Below are 25922 nucleotides of genomic sequence, written 5' to 3'. Positions count from 1 at the left end.
CTGTTGATCACACCTGTTGACAGGCTGTGCCAAGCCAGAAGAAGAGGGAGAGAGAGAGAAAACTGCTGTGTAGGAGCATCTTTGGGCTCCCAGGGCCTAATGAGCTCACTCAAACAGATTCTAATTTAGTAGAGAAAATCTGGGCCCTTGGATATTCTGATGGGGCACAAGATGCGGGGAGAGTCGGACTTACTTGACTTCATTGCAGGGGTGGAGGGCAAGCTGCTCCAGCTGGCAACTCTGTCCAGTCTAATATCGGAGAGATAATAGGTGTCTCTATGACTTCAGGAGCCAAATAAACCAAAGGGAGTGAATCATGCCCAGCCCAACCCAGTATTCCCTGGCTCTCGATTTTCACCCACCTACTGTCAACAATAAGGCCCGATGTGGACGAGTCACAGGATATAAAATCCAGGGGTTGATTGAACTTTGTGTTTTCTGAGCTTGAGAGAGGAAATGAAGCCAGACAGAAGAAAGCGGACGTGGGGACGTTTTTATGCTGATAAAGGTAAATTCCCTGTGAGTTTGTTGAGCACGATCAGAAATAAAATCCCATCACTAGGGGATGCATCACTAGGGGATGGTCACTAGGAGAGCATCCTCATAGCAAAAGACAGTAAATGACTAATCCCTGGACACTTCGTGGACCCCTAACCGACTAAAAACTATGTTCCCAGCAATGGAACGCCATGGAGACGGGGAGGAAGCAATATTTATGGGTAAGAAATGTAGGCATTCTACCTAGTCCTGGGGAAGAAAACAGAATGAGAAACTGCCGGCTGACAACATGGAAGCAACATGCCTATTTATACTTGAAAGGGCATTTTCTTAGTCCAAGCATTTGCTTTTGATCCTGAATTTGCACTGTTTTATTTAACTCTGCATAATCTGTCAGCTAGACTTAAGGATAAATCTTAGTGGAAGGCCGGACAGTGGTTTCCCAAGAGGTTTATGTGCTAATCCCTGACACTTGGGAACATGTAGGTATAGTTTACATGACAAAAGAGACTGCAGCTGGGATGAAGTACTTTGAGGGAGGGAGATGATCCTGGGTTAGGCAGTTGTTCTGATAAAATCTCGAGGGAACGGTTCAGAGTAGAACCAGTGCAAGAGTCCGGGGTGTGCTGGGGAGATGGAAGAATGGGCCAGAAGCCAAGGAATACCAGTGGCCACTAGAAGCTGACCCGGCAAAGAACTGAATTCTTGCCTCAAAACTGACAGAAGGAGCCAGCCCTGCTGATACCCTGACTTTACCCAAGTGAGACAGATCTGGGAGTTCTTAAGAGTTCCTCCAGAATTTGAGGGAACAAATGTGTTTTGTTTTGAATCTCTAAGCTTGTGATAATTTGTCACGGCAACAACAGGAAACTAATAAAATCCTTCTCGTTCTGTAGTAGACACAAGGTGATAAAGACTCTGAGGCGGCAGAGTTTGGAGCAATATAGAACAGTATCTGCTCTGATGAAGTCAACTGAAGTTGATTCTTGGACAATGCAGGGGGTTAGGGTCACTGACCCCCTATACACACTGTTGAAAATCTGAATATAACTTGTCTCTCTCCAAACTCAATGGCCTGCTATTGGCCAGAAGTCTTACTCATAACACAAGAGTTGACTAACACATTTTGTATGTTATGTGTATAAAACTGGAAAGTATTTGAGACTCTCAAGAGGTCACTTTTTACGGCCACTTGTAATTTACTGGAGTGTTGAACTGCCCACATGAAGATGATCAATGTCACATGGCATTTCAAGTGGCTACTCACAAACTCAAGTTCACAGCAATAGCAACAGGAGGTGGCTGAATAGTTTTCACAGCAGTATGGGATGCACTGCAGTTAATTCTGTGCAGTTACAATTTAATACTGCATGTTTGCTTTGGTTTCTATATTTCTTAAATGCCAATGGCACCAGGTATGATCTGGGTCTGTGTGCATAAGCATTGATAAGTTTTAACATTTTCTAACAGGTTTGTATAATTCTTTTAATTCAAAAGGATGCAATAGATTATTATATACATATATTTTATGTATTCTTGACATACATTTTCTTAAATTTTTTGACAGTTTTAAGTTACACGATTCATTTGTTTTTTGCTAAATTGTCTCATCTCCAAAAAAATAGATAAAAATCCACATAAAAGTGAACACTTTCAGTTCAAATTCATATTGTTTGAGGGCCAACAGTAATTAAGTTAGTTGCTTTCTCCCCCCTAACTCATTGACCTGTTTGTTCTCCCCACCCCCTTTTTTGCTTGAGTCCAAAAGACCATTAACATGCTTTGTTTTTCCTTATCATCATGGTGCAGGAATACATTTTTATTTTATTTAACATTCCCTCTCATTCTCACCATTAGACTTGCAACGTTCAGCCTGTTGGGTCAGAATGCCATTGACATTATTTTGTGACAGGTAATGCCATTTTTAATGGCAAGCATTCAGTTCCCGAAGGTACAGAATCATTTTAGAGCAGCCATTCAGATTGAATTCAATTAACTCTATCACATCCCTACTATGTGCTGGGCACTGGGCAATCCAAGTTTGCCATTTGGAATATCTCCTCAAGCAACCCAGTGGATAGATTAACTGAGAGATTGTGGGACACACATACAGTGTGAAATTGCTGTTCTTGTGACAAGTTAATACCTTATTCTTCTCAGCAACTAGCCTAACTCTACAGGGCAGTGGCTGTCACCAAACGTTATCAGCCTGTGCCTGTCCATACAGCCGTGCATCACTCCATCTTTGCGACCGGATGAGTCATTATTTGCCTTCTTGCTGCAGCCTGACCTTTAGAAATCAGACACTAGGAGAAATTTAGACTTTACCTGTAGTTAAATTATTCTTTGGTCAGGTTTAATACTCTTTTACTTAAATGTATCTCTTCTGCTTTTATTTCTTCTTCAGTGAAACGTAACACACACACACACACACACACACCCCAAGTAACTATTAAGTCTGTACAACAAGGACAAAATAACAACACAGGCTATCTACTGGACTAACCCTATGCCCTCCAAAGTGACAAATAGTCCACAGAAAGAAGAATGATTAATCATTTCACTCTTCTATCAAAAAAATTAAATATTTTTTAAATCATAAAGTTGTAGAAATTGAGAATTTGCCAATATATATTATTTCCTGTTGACTAAAGTTAAATGGCACCTTTTCTGAACTGGTTGTGTTTTACCCATGTTTTCTATCATTTGATCTGTTTCAACATGCATTTCAAGTACTTGGCATAGTGAAAAAAAAATCACCCTTAACATTTATTCATCTAATAGGTGAACTTTATTCTGCTATGGTTTTCTTTTAACAATGAAAGTAAATATAAATATTTTTATTGGCAAGTCCTTTCCTCAAAGCTATTTTTATATTTTGCTTGCAACCCGAGTTAGTGATAATTCAATCTTCTATTATGATGATAGCCTCAATATTTGAGATGCGTATCAGAGTGAAATGAAAACATTTCTGTAGAATTCAATAGACCGGAGAAGAAAATAATCAAAATACTATTCATTCAGTCACTTATCAACAAACATTTATTGAGTACTTAGTTGCCCTGCTATTCTACAATTTATTTTTTATTCTCTTCTTTCCTCTTTCTCTCAAAATAGCCACTGGTACTTCAGAAACTGAGAATTCAAGATGAATAAAATACAGCCCCATCTTTATGGATTTAGAACTTACTAAGTGCTAGCAATAGTGTGTCACTAGTTCTTTATGGAAGGGTACAGGAGGTACAGTTGAGGCATGGGACAGAGAGCCCAATGTGCATTGGAGCTTTAGGGTAGGCTTCATAGAGCCTCCTCTGTCCTGTGAATATGTCCCCCGAAAATTCACATTGAAATTGATGGCCACTGTGGTGTTGGGAAGTGGAGCCTTTAAGAGGTGACAGGTTGTTAAGAGAGATTAATGCCCCTCTCTCTCTTTCTCCCTTATCATGAAAATGGGTTGTCACAAAGCCAGTCCAGTCCAGCAGAGTGTTTTTCCTCTTCCACCTGGACCTCCTTGCCCTCCTGCTTTTCCATTGGGTTAGGTTGCTGCACTAGACCCTCAATAGACAAGCTGCCTGAGCTTGAACCATCAGCCAAGCATTCTCTTATAAATTATCTAATCATGGGTATTCAATTATAGTAACAGAAGATGGACTGAGCTTCCAGGTGATCAGGGTTGGGGTACATTAATTTTCTTTATGCAACAAATTATCACAAACTTAGTGGTTTAACACAATCAGCATTTATTATCTCATGGTTTCCATGAGTCACGAGTCTGGGCATGGGCTAGCAGGGCTCTGTGTTCCAGATCACACAAGGGCACACGCCACATGTCAAGAGGGCTGCATTCTCATCTGGAGGTCTGACGAGGGAAAGATCTACTTCCACACTCATTCAGGTTGTTGATGGTTTTTGCTTTCTTGTGGTTGTATGCCTAAGGACTGCAGACTTTTGCTGGCTCTCAGGTGAGGCCATCCTTGGGTTCTAGAATCTGTCCATAGCTTTTAGCCCATGTGATCTCCATGGTCTTTGACTTTATGGCATCAGCAAGGAGAGTCTCCAGTCTACCAACACGGAGACTTATTCAACATAACCAAATATAAAGCGATATCACCTTTGACATATTCTGTTGATTAGAGGTAAATTACAGTTCTTGCCTGGACCCACAGGGAGAGAATTACACAAAGAAGGAGCAAAAGGGTGAAGGATCCATTGGAGTTCACCCTAAGGTCTGTCCGCCACTTGAAATGTTAAGAAGAATAGGAGTAGGAAGCAAATAGATAAGAGAACATGTAAGGAATAAGCAAGGGTTCCATGTTGCTGGAATGAGATGGGGGAGTAAAGAAAGATGGACTCAAGACAAGACTGGGCAATTTAATAATATTTATACCATGCTGACTCCAGAGTACTCTGTACTAAATCATTTAATTCTTATAAAACCCCCATGGGGTGGACATTACCACCATGAATAGATGAAGAAAAATAGTTCAACACAGGTAACTTGTTTATAAATGGTGGATCTGGATTCAAGTTGCCTGGCTTCTGAGTCTGTTATGCCATAGTGTCCCTGGGAAGAACCGAGGTCTTCAAAGAGCAGATTATGAAGGGTCTTTTGAAGGGATTTGAATATGGAGGCAGTGAAGAAGCACTAGAAGGGCCTGAACCTCAGGCTGACACTCTGCCAGCAGCATGGAGAGTGCCCAGACCCAAGGACACTGGTGTAGATGAGAGAAGAGGAGTTGCTGGGTGAGGTCAGGGGCTGAGGAGTTGGCGAGAAGGGAGCGGGCACGAGATATTTAAAAATGTGTGTAATCAGAACTAGTGACTGTGAGGGCTGAGTCACGGTGGAGTAGAAGAAGAGGGATGTCTGGAGGACAGCTCCCAGGTCCCTGGTCTCCATGATAGGGTGAGTATTGGAGCAGGAGACTCATCATTAAGCTCCCAGTCACTGGAGGGCAAGGGCCACCCTGTGCTCATGGCTGCATCCTCTGGGCCTGGCACAGGGCCTGGCTCATAGTTACCAAAGCAAACTCTAGAACTTGTCCCCCATGTGCTTGTAACTGTACCCATCCTCTCTCCTTCCTGCTCTCCCCTGTCTCCAGGATCTGCTCTTCTACTCTCAGCTTCCAAGAGGTTGTTTTGGGCTCCACACAAGGCTCCACCCACTCATGTGAGTGAGATCACATGATATTTGCCTTTCTGGGTCTGCCTTATTCTATCACATAATGGGATGACTATCGTGAACAATAATGTATATTTCAAAATAGAAGAGGTTTTAGAATGCTCTCCCCACAGAGAAATGATAAGGGTACAAGGTGATGGATATGCTAATTACCCAGATTTGATCATTAGGCAATGTACACATGTATTAAAAACATCACAGTATACCCTATACATATGTATAACTACAGTGGGTTAATTTAAAAATTAAAATCAAAAAAGAAAGCAGACGCTTGTATTTTTGTTTACTATATGCCACACACATTCAAAGAACTTCACTTACATTAGCTGTTTTGATCCTTGTGACCCTCCTATGAGGTGGGTACTACTGTATTATGTGTTTTATAAAGGAGGCAACAGAGGCAAAGAATGATGAAGTCACTTGCCCGAGCTTAGACTGCGAGTATTAGAATAAGGATTTGAACTCTCTCTAGAGTTCATGTACTTAGTCAACTAATATGACACATTAAAATAAACCAAAAAAGGTACTAACTGGGTTCATGCCTAATCCCTGTTATTTGGGAGGCTGAGGCAGGAGGATGGCAAAATATGAGGCCAGCCTGGGCAATATAGTGAGACCCTCAACTCAAAAACACAAAAAAAGGAACTTAATAATATATTTAAATGGTATTGTGGGACTTCACTTATAATGTGATAAATTTAGTGTCAATGGCCTTTGTATGAATGTCCATTATCACATTTAGGAAACTGTATTTTAAGGGTGGGTCTTCTCTCCCTACTCCTAAGGCCCTAGAGCATAAGGACTGGGTTCTGGTTAGACATTTTCACTGTGTCTTATTAGGTGTCCTCAATAACTGTGTTTGGAATGAATCACTTTCTATTTTTATGGTATAATTCATACTTTTCTAACTGCTTTTACCAACATCACCTCCTTTGATATGATGTCAAGTGGAAAAGATAAAGGTGGCCTGTCCTGTTATTCCCATTTTATAACTGGGAACACAGAGGTAGAGAACGACCAAATTGAATCGCAAAGCTCAGGTGAGAGATGTATTAATATTTCTCCTTCATTAGAATGACCTTAAATATCTTTAGAGTGTTGACTTATGTGCCTGAGTAAGAGGTGGGGGGACTGGTACAAATGGCAGATTGTAGGTGGATACATTCAACACGATGGCAGTGATTTGTTGCAATCATTTTCTTTATAACCATGTCAGGAAAACAATAAGGGCATGAGAACATAAGGTAAAATAAGAATTAAAAAGGACAGGAAAGGATAACAATTGACATTCAGTTTAATTAATTAAATGGACATCACGCAGTGTAGTCCAGGGGAACAGGTCTCTTTGTCAAATAAATAAATTAAAAATCCAAAGCCAGGGAAACAGACTGCGTCTGCCACGAGGACTCCGGTCCTCACCCCATGAGCGCTGTCTACTTCTGTCACTCTGACCTCTCATCTACTCACCAATTCAAAATAAATTTAAGAAAATAGCCCTCATCAGTAGCGTGTCTCTCAGACCACTCCAGGGGCAAAGCTAATCGTCTGTTTCCCCTTCAAAATTCACTGTGTTCTTCTCTGATCTATTCCAATGGTCTCATTTCCTCCCATTATTCGAAGCCCGTCTTTTCTCCTATTCTTTTCCTAACACACCTTACAAAGTAGAATAACTTATTTATCTTTTTTCCCTTATTTTTTCTGCTCTGTGTTCTCGATGACTCTCTACTTTCCACCTGAGTAGACTGATGCTACCTGCTCCTGCTTCAAGAATCACTCAGGAGACCTTTTGGGGTAGGCTGACTTTGAAGATGATCCCTAATGGTACCTAACTCTTAGCTCTCATGCTTTTACATAATCCTTTCCCCTCGAGATCAGGCTGAGCAGACGGATTTTCCAAGCATTGGCAAAAAGACAGACATCACCTCCACAGCAACGCTACACACAGTTGTGATAACCGTCTCATGAGCCGGCTGCCCTTTGCCCTGTCAGCTTGTAGGACTTGATGAAGCTTCCATGTTGGAGAAGTCCACATAGCAAGGGACAGAGAACTGCCTTTGGCCAACAGTGAGGAATCGGGACCTTAGCCTTGCAGCATGGCAAGAAGTGAATTCTTTTAAAAAGCTTATAAAGTGGAAATGTTCCCAGAAGAACTTTCAGATGAGACTAAGAACATGGGTAACACCTTGGTTGCAGAAATGCAAGAAGCCATACAATACAGGACTCAGTGTAGCTATTTGACAAAGCAATAGTCTGTGAGGGCTGTTTCAGCCACCAAGTTTTAGGGGTAATTTGTTACACAGCAATAGATTACCAGTACACCTCCCTTCCCTATGCGGTAGGCACCTCTCCTGTAAAACCATCTGCAGAGCTCTATTCTTGCACTTAGAACACAGTATTCTAATTATGTTTGTCTTTGTTCGTAGCTCTGCACTCAGCAACTTGAGGGTAGTGACCTGATTTCTCTCCCAGCACAGCATCTGGTTCAACAATGATTGTATGTTAAGTAGTGAACTTGTATTCAGTGGCCCTCTCCTCTGCCACTCCTCTGCCACCCATCACCTACAATTGGCACCACTGGGACAAGACAAGATGGCTTGGATTCAACCATCTCAGGTAACTGCTCTAATTCTTCCTGTACCCCTGCTTTCTTTGCATCTTTTGAACAACAAATCCATGGGAAAACCGAGAAGGGCAAATTTTAGGCATGTCATCTTCTTTGATCTTTTCAATCGATCTGAAGAACTTGGTATCGGGATCCTATATACAAATGAGAAAACTTGTGTCTTGGGTAGAGTCACACAGCAGATAAATAGCAGAGCCACGGTTAGCATCTGTGTCTGATTTCTAACTTCATACACATCTCTATGCATAGTTTGCCCTGCTGCGTGATTGTGGATAAAGGTTCCTATGCACTAGAATCAACTGTTAAAATGAGAACAAAAATAAAGGTAATGCTCATCAAAAAACAAAACAAAACAAAAAAAATCAAAAAACAAAAAACATATGGACTCCTATTTGTGACAGGCATTGTTCCAAGCCTTTTAAATGTATTTACTCATGAAATTCTCATAAAAATTATAAGAAGTCAGTGTTATTGTTATATCCATTTTACAGGTAAGAAAAGTGAGACAAAGTTTAAATAGTTTTCCCAAGGTCATACACCTGAAAGGTGGCAGAGTGAAGGATTCAGCTCAGGTAGCCTCAGAGTAAAAAGTCTGCCTGACCTTAGGGGAATTCTTAGGTCATTTCTTTTGCTCCTATAGGAGAGGCAGTAGAATGACAGGTCACTGCTCACACGCATTTGAATCTTTGGTTTCTAAAATAAAATTAATCCATTTTTTCTTTGTTAATGAGCATCAATTTTTCTCTGGAGAGAGACTCCCTCCTGTTATGGATCCCCACTACAATGTGGGAGCTCTAATTAAATCTATGCAAAATACTTAGAAAAGGAAATAATGAGAATCTGGGATTCAGAAAGACATGACTCTGATAGCAACCTTGCACAAAATTTGTCCAGAGTGTGTCCCTTCCTTTTAGTGTCCTATAGCTATGAGCAATGGGAAGGAGATGCAAAACATAAATTAATTTTGAGAAAAGAAAGCTTAATTGGAAGATTTTCTCAAGCAGGGGCACAGAGCATTATGTTAGCCTCCAATTCATTTGTCGAGAAGAATTTAGAAATTTAATTTTATCTTTTCCATCCGTTGTAATTGCCACATAAAAAGTCAGAGTTATGCAAGATTGGTGAAAAAGAACAGCTCTCTGTCCTGTCCCCCAGCATGCATGCCCCCAGAAGCTACCTCCTTAAAGCCTTTTCAGCTGTTCCTCTTGTTATTTACACACAAACTTCCAAATAACTTGCTCATGCTGTTGTCTCCTGATTATTTCAGTTTTAGGTATCACCCCGGAGAAGAGTTTGTCACTGGCATTTTCTATGTCAAGTTAACATTTTCTTTGCAGACATCTCCTCAAGAATAAAGAAAACAAGGCAAAGGGTTAATCCGCATAAAGAGCACAAGCCTATTTACACAAGCATCTTGGGATAGATGGGCTCAGGAGAGACAGCAGCAACTAAGTAGATGTGGGGACCACCCATTGCTGCTGTGGAATAAAAATACAAGCCAAAGCAAATCTGAGATGCCATTTAAAGTTTAATAAACCATCAAGAAGAAAATTTAATGAAACATTCAGTAACAGTTAGTTTTATATATTGAAACATGCATATTCTTCCAATGGAATACTTTTGAAAAACAGTAGGACAATCTATACCAAGTCCCATAAAAATAGTAATACTTTGTGACCCAACAGTCTACTCCTGGAAATGTATCTTAAGGAAATAATACAACAGAGGCAAAACTACATTTGCCTACATGTTCATTAGAGTATTAACTCCTAATGAGAAAGAACATGAAAGACAGTTCAAGTACAAATTAATAAATTCATATAAACCATTAGCTAATTATTCAGCTAGTAAAAGTGATAAACACAAAGGTTATAAAATCTGAAAAAATTATGATGTTTTGTTAACTGAGCAAAGCTAAGCACAAAATAGTTTATATTCTTTGATGTTAACGATGATAACCAAGTGTGCCTACTCATGGGAAGTGGCCACCATGTCAGGTCATAGATATTAGAACAGGATGAACTGATTGGAATCTGGGTCCCTCATTTACAAGCTAGTCCATGGGCTATCAAAATAATATTTCTCTGAGCCCTATCGGTTGCAGATATAAAATCAGAAGAAAATAACAAACTTGTAGTGGTGATGTAAGCATTAGAGGATTTTATAATCAGCAGCTCATGTAGCCACCTGTATTGTAAGGGCTCGATAGAAGATTCCAAGATTGCTAATCCAAAGAACAAAACCAGAGGGTGATATTCAGAAAGGTAAGGATCTATATTAGGGGATGGAATAATGGGTATTGATTTTCTCACTTTAAAAAGTACATTTATATGTCATAATATTATATTATGGGCTTTTATATATATCAGCATACATATGCACATATGTGTGTACATATGCATATACACATATGTAAAACAAATATAATTCTATCCCTTTAACATAGCTCCTCTAGCTACCTATATGTTTATTATATGGCTTCATATATATATATACACACACACATACATATATATAATACGAAGCATTTTAAGTCAATGGACACATGCAGAGTGTGTTTGTCAGTGAGACCCAAGGCTCCGCAGGTGTCATGGAGAAATGAGCCTTGGTGGAAGAGACAGCAGGGCTGGGGGCCCTGGTCTACTCCGCCTGTTGTCTTCTTACTGCCCTTGGCTCACCCTCCTCTTTGTTCTCCCGCGGACAATTGCTGTTGGAACTGGTGCATTCCTGCTAAATGGCATTTTAACCCCGCTATTCCCACAACTTTATGCTGTTTCCTTAACGGACATTTGCATGGCAGATGGTGCAAATGGCCTAGCAAATAGATCCTGGGTCAATGTTAAAAAACTGCCAGATTGATGGCTTTGCTGGCTGCGTGCCTCCAAGCAGACACACGACTGGAAACCACACAGAGGCTCGATTTTCCAGACCGACTTGTGGGCTCTCTGTCCCTCCCTTGCTATGGTTGATCAGCAGGACAGGTGAAGACGGGGTTAGTGTGACTGGCTTCACTTTTAAATAGACATTGATGTGGGCAGATGGGTTGGCACACAATGTGCTGAACTGGGAGCTAAACCTTTCTGCTCCTAATCCTGCCTGCATCAGATTTGTTCAGGGATGGAAGCCAAAGTCTTAACCCGTTCATTTCCAGAGTGTTCCCTAGGATAACGCCAGCCTTCTTTCAAGGAGTCAGGAAGGCTGGTGCAGAAAGGGAGGGGAACATTTTATCCAAGTGGTTGAGGAAGACTTGCTTACTGAATACTTCTTAGTGCTTAATTGATTCTGAGAACTATTGATTTGACTTTTACCTCCTCTTTGCCCCTAGGATTTTACCTGTGTAGCACAATTAATTTTCTGTTTATGGTTTTTCTAACCAGACTGTAAGCTCCTTAAGGACAGAGAACCAGTCTACGGATGCATATCTTCCTTAAGACACGTAATAGGATTCTTTGCACGTGCAGCTCATCAGTGCCTAGTAAGTGTTTGTAACAGGTTCAGCTGGCCTGGTTCATAATGCTATGACAAGAGGCTGTCCTGCCTTCAGAGGGACGCTGTCCTCCCTCCTGTGGCCATAGACTTACTACTGGGGAGGGCGTCCCAAGGTTCACTAAATCCATAGGTGACTCTGAACATGACATGATACATTGCAGAGATTTTACCTGCTCTGTATCTTCCAGGTCAGATCTATGGCCCTGAAATTTCCTATCAGGATCTAGAAGTAGATCCTGAATGTGCTTCCAAGGGAAGGCCCTCCTGTCTGTTGTTCCAAGGAAATACTGCACTGCCAGTTATTGCATCCTTAGACTCTCAGGGTGGCCAAGGGGTGGCTGTTTGCAGAAAAGGGAGGGAAGAGGGAGAGCTGGTGCTTAGAAATGTGAGGTGGGGATGCAGGTACCCTGTACCCCACAGAGTGGTAGGGAGCGGGTGGGAAGGAAGGTAGGTGTGCAGCAGGTTGGTGTAGGTGGGCCCTGTGCAGCCACTATTGGGAGTAGTTCTTTCACAAGCCAAGGGTTCTAAATTTGAACCTGGCCTTCAATTTTCTAGACCAAAGCAGGGCTATACAATAAGATCTATTTTTCAAAGTAGGCATACATTTTTTAAAATATGGAGATATCATAGGTGGGCTTTCATTTGTACCCTTTTTGTACCCATATGTTAAGGGCAGGCCGATATCAATTAATTCAACTTGAAAAATAGTGTTGGTGGTATCAATACCTATATTTTATTCACCTGTTTATCCACTATAGATAGATACCTTTAAATGCAGAAAATAATAGGAAAAAAAAAATAAAGAGGGATGACCAATCTATACATGTCCTGCCAGGGGTACTTTCCTTATTAAATCAAAAACCACATTGAATCCGTCTTCATCTTTTCAGGGTTGGGAAATGCTAGTAAATCAGGGAAGAATCTGAATGAGAGCAGGTTGAACAACAACATAATTTCATTACATGTAATCACAAAACTGATGATCAACTAAGTATCACTAAGTTGAAGTCCTGTGGGCTTCCTTTAGTAAAAAGATAATTAGCCCATTAATGGCTCCAAATGAAATGAAAAGAAAAGCTCTTCAAGTACTTGAAAATATTTTCTAAAAGGGCCTCATGCTTCATCTGTAATCCTGCATACAGATGATCTGCTTAGGTCATTTCATCCCCTGACCTTTTGAAGAACTTTAGCCTAGCCGAGAGAAGAATGACCACCAGTTCCAAAACAAGGTCCCAATCAGCAAGGCTCGGTGGGATTGATTGTCATTTGTGAACACGAGGGGACAAGGAAGATCTCAGATGAGTCCAGTCTTCCTCCCGGACACCTTTTGAAGAGAACAATCATCAAGATGATTATTACGATTTATAGAAATATTTTACTGTTCCTTTTCAAGTGATTTAAGAAAAAAAAAAAAAAAAAAACCCTACTATAAGCAGGAAGAAATTAAATTCAGAGGGAAAACAAGAGCTTTATAGGCCATCTGCTCAGACTTTCAAATTTAAATTTTATACATAAGAGCACATTAGCTGTGGGGAAAAATGTGATCACATTTTGTAGCTGTCTGAGCAACGAAGAAAATTTTCCTCTTTGGGTTTTCTGCGTGGAAGTAAAAGGAGCTGTTTTGCTGAAGAAAATGAAATGGCTTCAGTCTGGGGAAAATTTGCTATTCACCATCTTATATTTATAGAGTGCTGAACTTACACAGCCCTTTATAAAATATGAAAGAGCCGCCCACGCCTGGGGAGTTCACAGGGGATGTTAGGCAAACAGTGTTCCTGGGCACCTCGCAAAGAGAAAGCCGAGAGGGTGGCGGTGTCGGGATGGATCAGGGAGAATTTCCAGCGCATGGTGGGCCCACCTGTCTGGGGAGGAACCACGCATCCTTGAGTGCAGGGGGGTGCCCCTCTGCAACCCCGTATTCTGAACTAGGTCCCCAACACTGAGGCTGGTCCTAGAGGCCTGTGCCTCTAGGAACTCGCTTTCTTATGTGGGGACAGGGAACAGTGGCAAGGAGTTGACAGCAGGCGAGATTCAAGGGCTGGACAGAGCCCAGGAGGATGGGTGGGTGACAGCCAGGGGCTCACACCAGCCACTGACCCCCGCCCGCGCAGCTGGTGACTTTCCTTGGAATGGTCGGGACAGCTCTTGATTAGGTCAGACTGCTCCTGCTGGCTCAGACCTACCTGTCTGACGCTCCGTGACAGGAGGCAAGAAAGGTCACCGCGAACACCAAGACAATTAACGGACGCCGTCCCTGCTGTCTCCAGGGCTGCCTGGGCCCCGGGTGCGGCAGGAAAGAAACCTCCATCTTCCTCTGGTCGGATGGAGCCTGGCAAACGAACGCAGCCTCCTGCCCCCAACTTGTTTTGCTCGGGAAAGATGAAGAAGGCGCCATGAATGCCAGCTGAGAGAAGGAAGGCTGGTCCCAGTAAGTGGCAGGATTTTAAGCCTTCCAGCTCACACCTGAAACCTCTAGTTTAGGAAGGAAGGTGAAACGTGTTTTAAAAAATCCTAACCAAGGAAAGCCTGTTAAAGGGGAAGCTGTGAACAGAGGGTCACCAAAAACAAATAAAACTCATTTGATTTCATGCTATTGTACAAAAGTCTAGAAAAGCTTAAACTAGCCCCATAATAAATAAATGATGGTGCACAAAACTCCATAGGAATGATTAGAACTGAAAAATCAAACTTCTTTCAGTCCCAAAATCTTAAAAGCGGTATTGCCTAGTGGTTTAGGGTGGATAGTCAAAACATCTGTAATTTGAATCTTCGGTGTTCCATCTTCTTGCTGTGTGACCTTGAATAAGTTAATTACTCTCTCTGTGCTTCCATTCTCTTCATCTGTTAAATGGGGCTAATAATAGTACTCCCTTCTTAGAAGTTTTGGAAAGGACTAAATAAGATAAATACATAAAAAATGCTTGGCAGTGTCTGAGACTTTGAAAGGGCCCAGTAAATGTTAGCTATTTTAGTCCATTGAGGTTTAAACTATATGTTGACGAGTCCTGGGTTTCATTTTAGAACACCTGTGAATTTAGGGTAAGGACAAGCTGGGGTGTTTGTTCTCCATCTGTAACCATCATATATGCTCAATTTTCAAGATACTTTGTTTTTACTTTTAAAAATTTTATTTCAACAAAGTAAGATTTTAAAAAGGCATTGTAAGGTATCTGATCTAGTATGTTTTCCAAGCTAGAAGGGAAATCTTGTCCTGTCTGTTGGTCACTCTGCTCCTTCATGAACCTTTTCAGACATGGGGCTGTCATTCATCCAGTCCTTTACAATCCAGGCTCGTTCATAGTTTTAGAAAGATCTATCCATGTTGGCTGAAAAATCTGATTTTCATTCCGAGGTCTTAGCTTTACCGTCTAAAGATGACAAAATTCTCTTCAGCAAAAGATCCCTTCAGATACTGGCAAAGAAAGCGTATCATTGAGATTTTTGGATGCAAGCAGTGAAAATTGACTCTGGTGAATCTAAGAAGAAAGGGAATTTCTTGGTGAGCTATTCGGCTGCTCACAGAATTGGAAAGAGGCCTGGGGAACAAGGTTCGGCAGAAAAGACAGAAATCAGGGTGTTCCTGGGTGCTGAGCAGCATGCTCCGCCAGGGGCTTCCTTTCCCAGCTTTCTCGGCTCTTCCTGAAAAGATGAGGTTTCCGTTCTCACTGTCCACTGTGGAGAGTGACAGAGTTGGCAGAGTCTCTCCAAAAGTGGGGCTTGGAAAGGCACAAAGCCATCAGAACATCCCTTTCCTTACTGAGCCCAGTGAACCCTGAGATTTTTTTTTCTCTGTATTCCCCATCTTTCCCTTTCTTTCTCTTTCTTTCTTTCTTTCTTTCTTTCTTTCTTTCTTTCTTTCTTTCTTTCTTTCTTTCTTTCTTTCTTTCTTTCTTTCTTTCTTTCGTAAACAAATGGGGTACAACTTGTTTCTCTGTTTGTACATGAAGTAGAGGCATACCATTTGTTTTCTCATACATTTACATAGGGTAATGGTGTTTGATTCATTCTGTTATTTTTTCCCACCCCCCCACCTCTCTTTTCCCTCTGTACAGTTCCGCCTTCCTCCATTCTTGTCTCCCTCCCATCCACCATTATATGTTACCATCCACTTATCAGAGAGGTCATTTGTCCTTTGGTTTTTTGAGATTGGCTTATCTCACTTAGCATGATATTCTCCGATTTCATCCATTTGCCTGCAAATGCCATTATTTTATTATTCTTTATGGCTGAGTAATATTCCATTGTATATATATACCACAGTTTCTTTATCCACTCATCAACTGAAGGGCATCTAGGTTGGTTCCACAGTCTGGCTATTGTGAATGGAGCAGCTATGAACATTGATGTGGCTGTATCTCTGTAGTATGCTGATTTTAAGTCCTTTGGGTATAGGCCGAGGAGTGGGATAGCTGGGTCAAATGGTGGTTCCATTCCAAGTTTTCTAAGGAATCTCCACACTGCTTTCCAGAGTGGCTGCACTAATTTGCAACCCCACCAGCAATGCATGAGTGTGCCTTTTTCCCCACATCCTTGCCAACACCTATTGTTGCATGTATTCTTGATAATCGCCATTCTAATTGGGGTGAGATGGAAACAGGGTAGTTTTGATTTGCATTTCTCTTATTACTAGAGATGTTGAACATTTCCATTTCTGTACTACAAAATCAATTAGCTTTTAGAGCACCCATGTCTTAACGTCTATGTTGAGCTTTCAGCCAACCGCAACCTATAGGGTAGAGCTGCCAGGCTTATTAATAAAATATAGAAAAACCCATTAAACTTAAGTTCTAGATAAACAATGACTGTTTAGTGTAAGTATGTCCATGCATTTAACCTGGTAATCCTACTTCCTGTTATTTTGTTTTTTAATGAATTTTGCTATTAAACCCTTACTTGTTCATCTTCCATACTTCATTTTAGGAACTAAGCTCAGGAATGAAGTCCTGTCCAAACCCACAACAGGTGCCACAGCAGTGTAGGGTTGAAGGCAACACTGGTCAAGTCCTTTGGTTAAGCCATTGTGGAAAGGTCCACATTGTTCTCAAAAACAGATCAGGGTGCAATTAGGAAGGAGTATCTGTTTGGGGTAGGAATTCATATCTTTTTAAATTAAATTCCATTCCATCAGTTTCAACCACTTGTGCTAGCTGGTCACAGACCTTGGACTCTGGATTTCATGAAGTTGGCATTTTCACTGTCTCCCAGACTTGCACTCATGCTTTGAGACTGCGAGGTAGCAGGGAGGTAGAGCAAAGGCTCGTGGAGGGAAGGCGAAGGCAAAGATGAGCTGCAGAGATGATGGCGGTGGTAGCGTACAGCCTGTCCCATGAAGGGCGGGGCATAGGAAAGGGGGGAAATTTGAGAAAGAGAAAGAAAGATAAGGAGGAAGTCAACAGGAAAGACACCTGTCAGGGTTTTTAATTTTAAGAAACCAATTCCGCTCAATTAAAAACAATTACATGAAAAAAAGAGCAATTACATGAGGCTCCCAGACTCAGTGGGAGGAGCCAAGAGCTGAGCACCAGAATCCACTGCAAAGGCTGCGAAGTAGGGGGAGGCTGGACTGGAGACTGGCTGGGCCTCTGCTGAGCTGAGTACCTCCACCTGGCCCCATCCACAACCTGAGACTGCAGGTGAGCTCTGCAAAGAGCATCCCACGGGTGAGCTTAAGTCCTAGCCTGTCCCAAGGCGGATCCCACCGCAGCTGACCTGAGGGCAACTTTGGTCAGGCCCTTTGGTTTGCACAGTGGAAGTCTCAACATGGTAAAACAAACAAACAAACAAACAAACAACGACAATAGCAAAAAACAGATCAATGTGCAATTAGGAAGGAGTATCTGCCCTGGATAGTCAGTAAATAAATAACTGTTTTGCATGGAGACTTTAGAAAATATAGTCACTGTATATGACTCACTGTGTTCCACCTTTATTCCTGGCCTCTCTGTTATGCTCCTGATCAGTTTCGTCAATTGCCTACTCCATAGGACAAATAGTTCACATCAAAACAAGGTCAACAAAATATATCCAAAGTCAAGTTTCTGCTCTATCCCGACCCTACCCCAGCCCTCCTCTTCTTCCAGGGTTGCCCATTTCCATGAACATCACATATTCCAAAACTACTCTATCCTTGACACTTCCCGCTCTTTCATTCTTTTTTACACTGCCATCTCTTGCTGGGTTTATGCCTTGATGTCACTTGAATTTTGTTGTTTCTTACCATTTCTGCCACTTTCAATACTCTAGCCCATGCCAATGCTACCCCTTACCTCTACTATTATAATAACCTCCTAACCAACACCACACTATCCATTTTGACCTCCCCACTGATAATTATTTGCTAGTATCTACATCAGTCTTTTTGAAATTCAAACTGACAACATGACATTAAATGGACCCTCCACCTTGTCTCAGCTTAAAATATTTCAGTGGCTCTCCAGTGCTCTCAGATAAAGATCACGAACTTTGAACTAGGCTACAAGACTGTTGATGGCCTGGCCTCAGATGCTCCTCTCCAAACTTTACCCCTAGGGTTGGACAAAGGTTATGAAATGGTGGTAGAAAGATGGTGGTAGGTAGTTTCTCTTCAGAGAAGGAGTATCTTTGACACAAGATTCAATTCCTAGGCTGAGAGATTGCATTAATTTGTGTGCTGCTGCTATAAAAAACACCTTTGTCTAGGTAATTTGCAAAGAACAGAGGTTTATTGAGCTCCTTGTTCTGGAGGCTTGGAATTTCAAGGCCATACAATCATGATGGAGAGGCAACACACAGTGAGAGAATGTATGCTAGCTCCGGCCTCTCCTCCTTTTCTTATGAAGTCACTAATACTACATTTCCTTTATCCATTTAATTTCCTATTTTTCTTAAGAAGTGGTTATCCCAAAGCTTATTATGTTCCACTGGGAGATATTTGACAATGTGGGAGACATTTAGGATTGTCAAAAGTGGAAAAGGGTTGCTACCGAATTCAGATGGGTAGAAGCCGGGCTATTGCGGAACATCCTGCCATGTGCAAGTCAGTCTCTTGCACAATAAACAATTATCTGGTTCAACATATCAAGAGTGTCAGAGTTGAGAAACCCTGTTTTAGAGTCTTGCTACAGAATCTGTATTTTAACATGATTTTTTAAATTAATTTTTTAATTTGTTCTAATTAGTTGTACTTGACAGTAGAATGCACTTATACATTTTGATAGATCATACATAAATGGGGTGTAATTTATCATTTTTCTCACTGTACATATTGTAGGATCACATCGGTCATGTACATGAGGTCATAATGTCTGTTTCACTCTACTATCCTTCCTACCCCCATACCCCTTTCCCTCGGTTCACTCCCCTCTACCTAATATAAAGTAACTCTATTCTTCCCTAGCCCTGCCTCCCTTATTGTGAATTAGCATCTGCATATCAGAGAAAACATTTGGCCTTTTGTTTTTTTTCGGGTTTGGCTTGTTTCACTTAGCATGATATTTTCTAACTCTATCCATTTACCATTTGTAGGTGAATTGTATGCACACTAGAGTTTGAGAAGCCCCTTTCATACCATGCTTTCCCTTCTTCCTTACACTACGACACCCTCTTCTTTCCTTCATTCTCTCCTGAGACTTGCTTGCCATTACACTGAGGAAAAGAAACATTCAGAAGATACCTTGTGCATGCTTCCACCGTTAAAACTTCCTCCCACCTACGTCTGCATCCAGACACTGTGCTTCCTTCTGGTTATAGTAGTTGAATGGTATGTCTCTCTGCTAAGTCCACCCCCTCCTCCCATGTCAAAATCACATCCTCTATTGCCACTGAAGTTCACGGCTCCAGCCATAACCTGCTTCCTCTCAATATTATCATTTTCTCATTGCTCCTAGATAATTTCCACCAGCATACAAATTATCTGTTTTATTTAACATTGAAGAAAAAGCCCAAGAAATCAAAACAAAACAAAATCCTCCCTTGAGTCTGCTTACCCTCCAGCTACCACTATTTCTCTGTTCCCTTTCAAACCACAATTTCTTGAAAAAAAAAATAATTACACGCTCTTTTCCAATTTCTATCTTTACATTCCCTTTTGATCCTAATTCTACCAGACTTTGCTTCAGCCACTCCACTATAATTACTTTGCCTTCAGAATCATTAGTGACCAGTGACCACTCTAGTTCTAAGTTCAGGGGTTATTTCTCCAGCTCTCATCTTACTTGACCATCAGCATCATTGGACAACTTAAGAAACATTTTCTTCATTTAGGTTTCAGGACTTCACTCTGATGCTTTTATAACTGTTTTACTAACCACCTCTCTTCAGTCTCCTTTTCTGTCTCCCTCATTTCTACAGCCTCTTAACACGGATGTGCCCTCCAGCTCAGTCCATGGATGTCTAGTCCATATCTACCATCTTGCTACTCCAAGGGCAGCCTAGGGAACCAGCAGTACCAGCATCAGTTGGAAGCCTGTTACAAACACAGTCTCTCAGGTCCCACCCTAAATCTTTTGAAACAGAGTTTGAATTTTAACAAGATCCCTTCAGGTGATTCATATACACATTGACTGACACATACCATTAATTCCTAGCCTTAGTTGCATATCAGAATCTCCTGGGGGGCTTTTAAATATCATGATATCTGGGACTCAATCCAAAACCAATTATAGATGAATCTTGAGGGAGTAGAATCTAGATATTAAGATGTTTAAAAATTCCCCAGTTGATTCCAAGATGGAACCATGACAGACTAGGTAGTAGTCCCCATGAATACCCCTCTTGGCATCCACATCCTTATTTATTACACCTTTTCCCTGAGAGCATGAGGTGCCTGTAACTTCTACACATAGAATATGGCAAAGATGGTAAGGTAGCACTGCCATGGTTAGGTTGTGTTACATGCTGAGAGTGGCAGGATGTCCTTCCTGAGGTTACATTATATTGCCTGTGACACATTTTTTGCACACTAGAGTGAGAAGCTTCCCTTGTGGGCTTGATAAAGTAAGTGCCCATGTTGAGGGAACCCCATGGAGTGGTGTTATGGGTTGGTTGTCTAAAGGCCCATGTGTTAAAGGCTTGGTTAGCAGCCTGTGTTTCTATTCAGAGGCCATGGAACCTTTAGGAAGTGACACCCATGGGAAGGAAGTTAGGCCATTGGGGGTACATCCTTGAAGGGTATATTTGGGCCCTACCCCCTTCCTCTCTCTATTTACCTCCTGGTTGCTATGAAGCGAGCAGCTTTGCCCCCCCACACGCTCCCCACTGTGATGTTCTGCCCTTCCACAGGTCTAGAGACAATGGATGCAACCAGCCATGGACTGACATCTCTGAATCTCTGAGCCTAAATAAACCTTTTCCTCCTTTTGGGTTATTTATCTGACATATTTGTCATAGCAATGGAAAACGGTCTAGCACATGTGATCTTTAGGAACTGTGGGTGGTTCCTAGATAGTGTGAGCAACCTTGAAGACCTGAGAGCAGCCTCCAGCCAACAGGCAGCAAAAAGTCAAAGTCTGTGGTCATGCAGCTCCAAGGAAACGAGTTCTACCAATAGCCAGATGAGGTTAAAAGTGGATTCTTTCCCAGTTGAACCTCCAGATGAGAACACAGTCCATCTGACACCCAAAATGTAGCCCCATGAGACTCAGCAGAGGATCTAGTTTAACTGCAGCTGAATTTCTGACTCACTGTGACTTAATATGTATGTACTGTTTTAAACCAGAAAATTTGTGAAATTTTGTGTACAACATTAATAAGTTTATATAGTATACAAGATGAAGAACCACTTATCCCGTGTATTTTATTCAGAACTAAGATTTTATATACTGCTTATCTGTTATCTATTGCTGTTAACAAACCATTCCCACACTTAGTGGCCTAAAGTAACCGTGGTGTTATTTAGCTATGATTGATTCTGTGAGTTGCAGTTTGGGCTGAGCTCAGCTGGTGGACCTCCAGGTCTGTCCAAGATTAGCTCCTCTCAGCTGGACTTTCTCACAGGTCCTGAGCCCCAGCTAGGACATTGAATATTCGGGGTCCTCTCCACCGGATTTTCACTCTCCAGCAGGCTAACCCAGGCCTGCATGGTGTTAGATGAATTACCACCTCAGAAATAGAATTATCAAGTCCTCTTGAAGGATGGGCTTGGAACTTGCCTAAAACTTCCATTCTATTCTACTTCATTCTGTTGATCAGAGCAAGTCACAAGTCCTGCTCAAAGTGTAGGAAACTAAAACCCACCCACTAATGGGAGACGATGTAGACTCTGTGGCCATCCTGTGCACTCTTTCCCGTCATCATTCTCTCATCACTTCAAGATTTGTATTTCTAGTTAGACTTTCCCCTAAACTCCAGGAGGCTCCCTTTTATATAACTACTTATGTAACATCTCCAACTGACTTCCTGTTAGGTTGCTCAAACTTAACCTGTTCAAAACTCAACCCCTGTTTTTCATTACCTCATGTTTTAGTCAGACTTTTTTGTTACTGTGACCAAAAGAATAATTTTAGAGGAAGGAAAGCTCATTTTTGGGTTCATGATTCCAGAGGTCTCAGTCCATAGATGGCTGACTCCATTCCTTAGGGCCCCAGGTATAGCAGAACATCATGGCAGAAGAGTGTGGTAGAGGAAAGTGACTCAGGACAGGACAATCAGAAAGGTGAGAGAGAGAGAGAGAGAGAGAGAGAGAGAGAGTGCTCTGCTCATCATGGATAAAATATAAACCCCAAGGCAGGCCCCCAGTGACCCACCTCTTCCAGCCACACCCCACCTGCCTGCAGCCACCACTCAGTTAATCCCTATCAGGGTGTTGATGCACTGTTTAGGTTAAGGCTCTCCTAACCCGATGGTTTCACCTCTCAGCTTTCTTGCATTGCCTCACTCGTGAGCATTTGGAGGACACCCCCTATTGAAACCACAGCACTCCCTCATTACAGTAATGCCATTCTTCTGTTGCTTTGTCAGAAATCTCCTATTCGTCTGTTGCTCTTCTCTGGATCATTCTATAGCCAATTCTCCCAAATCTTGTCAACTCAACTTCAAATACATCCCACTTCTCACCTGTTCCGTGCCACTGCTACTTCTCACTTGGATTAGGACACTCTCTTCTTACCTGTCTCCTTTCTTCTGCTTTAACTTCTCACTGTCTAATGTTAAGGCAGCAGCCCTAGTGACCTGATACACAAATCAAATTGCTTCTCTGTTTGAAACTATCCCAAACTTCCCAATTCCCAGTTTTTATTGGAAAAGCATAATGTCCTGTAAGCACCTGATGCTCTGGTCTCCTGCTCCCTCTCTGACCTTGTCTCCCATATTTTCTTTTCTGTACAGCCTGCTTCTGCCTCCCCAGACTCCTTGCTGTTCAGCAGACACACCAGACATACTTCTGCCTCAAGGATCTTCCCATCTGACTTGCTCCTTTTCATCAGGGCACGTTGTCATTGGAGCCCTTCCTGATCACCTCTGTAGAATGACAGCTTCCCTCCTCCCCCGGATCAGCATTCCCTCTTCTATGTATTCTGTTTTATTTTCCTCTAATGCATATCACCCAAACTGCTGATCATTCTCTGAGTCTCATCTCACCGCTAAATCCATTGTCTTTTTAATTTTAATTTTTTTTTTTTTTATTTTTAAAGACTGCATTTTGGCTCATTGTACACAAGTGGGGAACATCATTTCATTTCTATGGTTGTGCACGATGTAGATTCACACCATTCGTGTAATCATACACGTACATAGGGTAATGATGTCTGTCTCATTCCACCATTTTTCATACCCCTCCTCCCTCTCAATTCCCTCTATGTAATCTAAAGTTCCTCCATTTTTCTCTCAACCCCCACTTCCCACCCCCATTATATATCATCATCCACTTATCTGGAAAAACATTTGCCTTTGGTTTTTTGGGATTGGCTTGCTTCACTTAGCATGATATTCTCCAATTCCATCTATTTATCTGCACATGACATAACATTATTCTTCTTGATGACTGAATAATATTTCATTATATCTATATCTATATCTATATCTATATATCACAGTTTCTTTATCCATTCATCTTTTGAAGGGCATCTAGGTTGGTTCCACAATCTAGCTATTGTGAATTGAGCAGCTATAAACATTCATGTGGCTGCATTACTGTAGTATGCTGATTTTAAGTCCTTTGGGTATAAACCAAGGAGTGGGATACAAGACTCCCAAAGCACGAGAAATCAAAGCAAGAATCAATAAATGGGAAGAAATTCAAACTAAAAAGCTTTTTTTCAGCAAAGGATACAATCAATAATGTGAAAAGAGAGCCTACCGAGTGGGAGAGAATCTTTTCCACATGCACTTCAGATAGAGCACTAATCTCCAAAATTTATAAAGAACATATAAAATTTTACAGCAAAAATGCAAAGAACCCAATCAATAGATGGATAAGGAACTGGACAGACACTTTACAGAAGAAGATGATTACATAGATGATTAATAAATATATGAAAAAGTGTTCAACATCTCTAGTAATAAGAGAAATGCAAATTAAAACAACTTTAAGATTTCATCTTACTTCACTTAGAATGGCTAATATCAAGAACACAAACAATAATAGATGTTGGCATGGATGTGGGGAAAAAGGCAGGCACACTTTTACATTGCTGGTGGAGTTACAAATTGGTGCAACCACTCTGGAAAGTAGTGTGGAGAATCCTCAGAAAACTTGAAATGGACTCTGGATCCATTCTTAATCTTTCTTGGTAGAAGTTGACCTCTAGAGATTGTGCTGCTCGGTCTCCTTTGGCCTTTGGCTTCTGACTGGATTTAGGGGAATGGGAGGCAATGCAGGAGGTTGAAGAGGGGGAGGTTAGAGAGATCCAGATATTCTGCCCCCTTGCCCGCACTGCTGTGGGTTTGGTAGTCTGGCTCCTCTACAAGCTCCTGTTGTGTGTTCCTTCTTCGTGTCTTTTGGGTTTTGTGTGTGTTTCCTCCCCCTGCTGCTTCAGCCAAGGTTGGAGAGCTTGGAGATAAGGTCTTGCTGTTGCTGTCCCCGAGTTTGTCATCTTCGGTTGACATTTGTAAGTCATTAAACTCTTTCTGGTGAAATCCTTTGAATATGCCATCTGTTTCCTACCAGATCCTGACTGATACACACATCATATTATGTATTTGTTTGTTTGCTTAGAACACAAGCATTATGAGGCAGGGAACTTGCTCTGTCATTGCTCTCTCCCCAGTTAGAACGAAAGCTGATGTAGGGTAAATCCTTACTAAAGGCTTGCTGAAGGACTGAAGGATTCATTCGACATGAGCCATGCTTTCCTGCAATGGCCTTGCCAAGGGGGCCCACCCAGCTGTTCTTCAAGGAAAGGAAGAGCGATCAAACCACAAAGGGATCCTCGTTGGAAGGACGCAGGTGCACAGGGGCTTGTGTGATAAGCATTTAGGTAGCTCCTCTCTCTGTTATGAGGAAATGCTACCTCCCTTGCTCCTAGGGCCCTTGACTTGGGAGCACTGTGAAGTTAGTAAGTCTCGAGTTCAAATCCTGGCTCTTCCACTTTTAGAGGCAGGCAGATTTTGGTAATTTGCAAACCTTGTCTGAATTTAATCTGGGTCGTCAACTTGATGCAATTAAGAGATGCCTAAGGTGCAGAGACTTCTGGGTATGTTGATGAGGGTGTTTCCAGAAGTGATTGGCATGTGCAACAGCAAACTGAAGGGGATACCCACCCTGAAAACAAGAGACACAGTCCAGTGGGTGGGGGGCCCTGGATGGAACAAAAGGTAGGAGAAAGGGGAAGCTGGCGAGATGCAAGCTGGGTTCTTCTTGAGCAGTGCTTTGGTTGCCTGAGGACATTGCACTGTAGTTTCTCCACTCTGCCAAAGCGACTCTGACCAGGGATTCTCCAGGGAGTTTCAGGGTGAGAAGGCATTCGTTTCTCTTCCTCTGAGGCTCCAGTTTCTGGGACTGAGCAGCTACTGGTTCTTCTGACTCTCCAGTCTGCAGATGACCATTGTGGGACGATCCAGTTTCTAATTCTGTAAACCAATATAATAAGTCCTCTTTTTATAATCATATATATATTTTTTTCAATCATATATATATTTATTACAACCACATATATATATATATATATATATATCTTGACTAATACATGCATTTATAAATGGAGTTGTTGATCTGCATCA

At 41.7% G+C, this 25922-nt stretch overlaps 1 long non-coding RNA gene across 1 annotated transcript; it reads left to right on the top strand.

The window, feature by feature from the left end:
- Positions 1-386: 386 nt before the first annotated feature.
- On the top strand, positions 387-21475 carry LOC306662445. Its single transcript, XR_013764111.1, has 4 exons — positions 387-508; positions 8101-8290; positions 11678-11775; positions 21048-21475. It is a non-coding gene; the product is annotated as an uncharacterized lncRNA (long non-coding RNA).
- The last annotated feature ends 4447 nt before the right edge of the window (positions 21476-25922 follow it).

This window comes from Sciurus vulgaris (genome assembly GCF_902686455.1).
Source record: "Sciurus vulgaris genome assembly, chromosome: 5".
NCBI lineage: Eukaryota > Metazoa > Chordata > Mammalia > Rodentia > Sciuridae > Sciurus > Sciurus vulgaris.
This window is presented reverse-complemented; position numbering and strand designations above follow the sequence as displayed.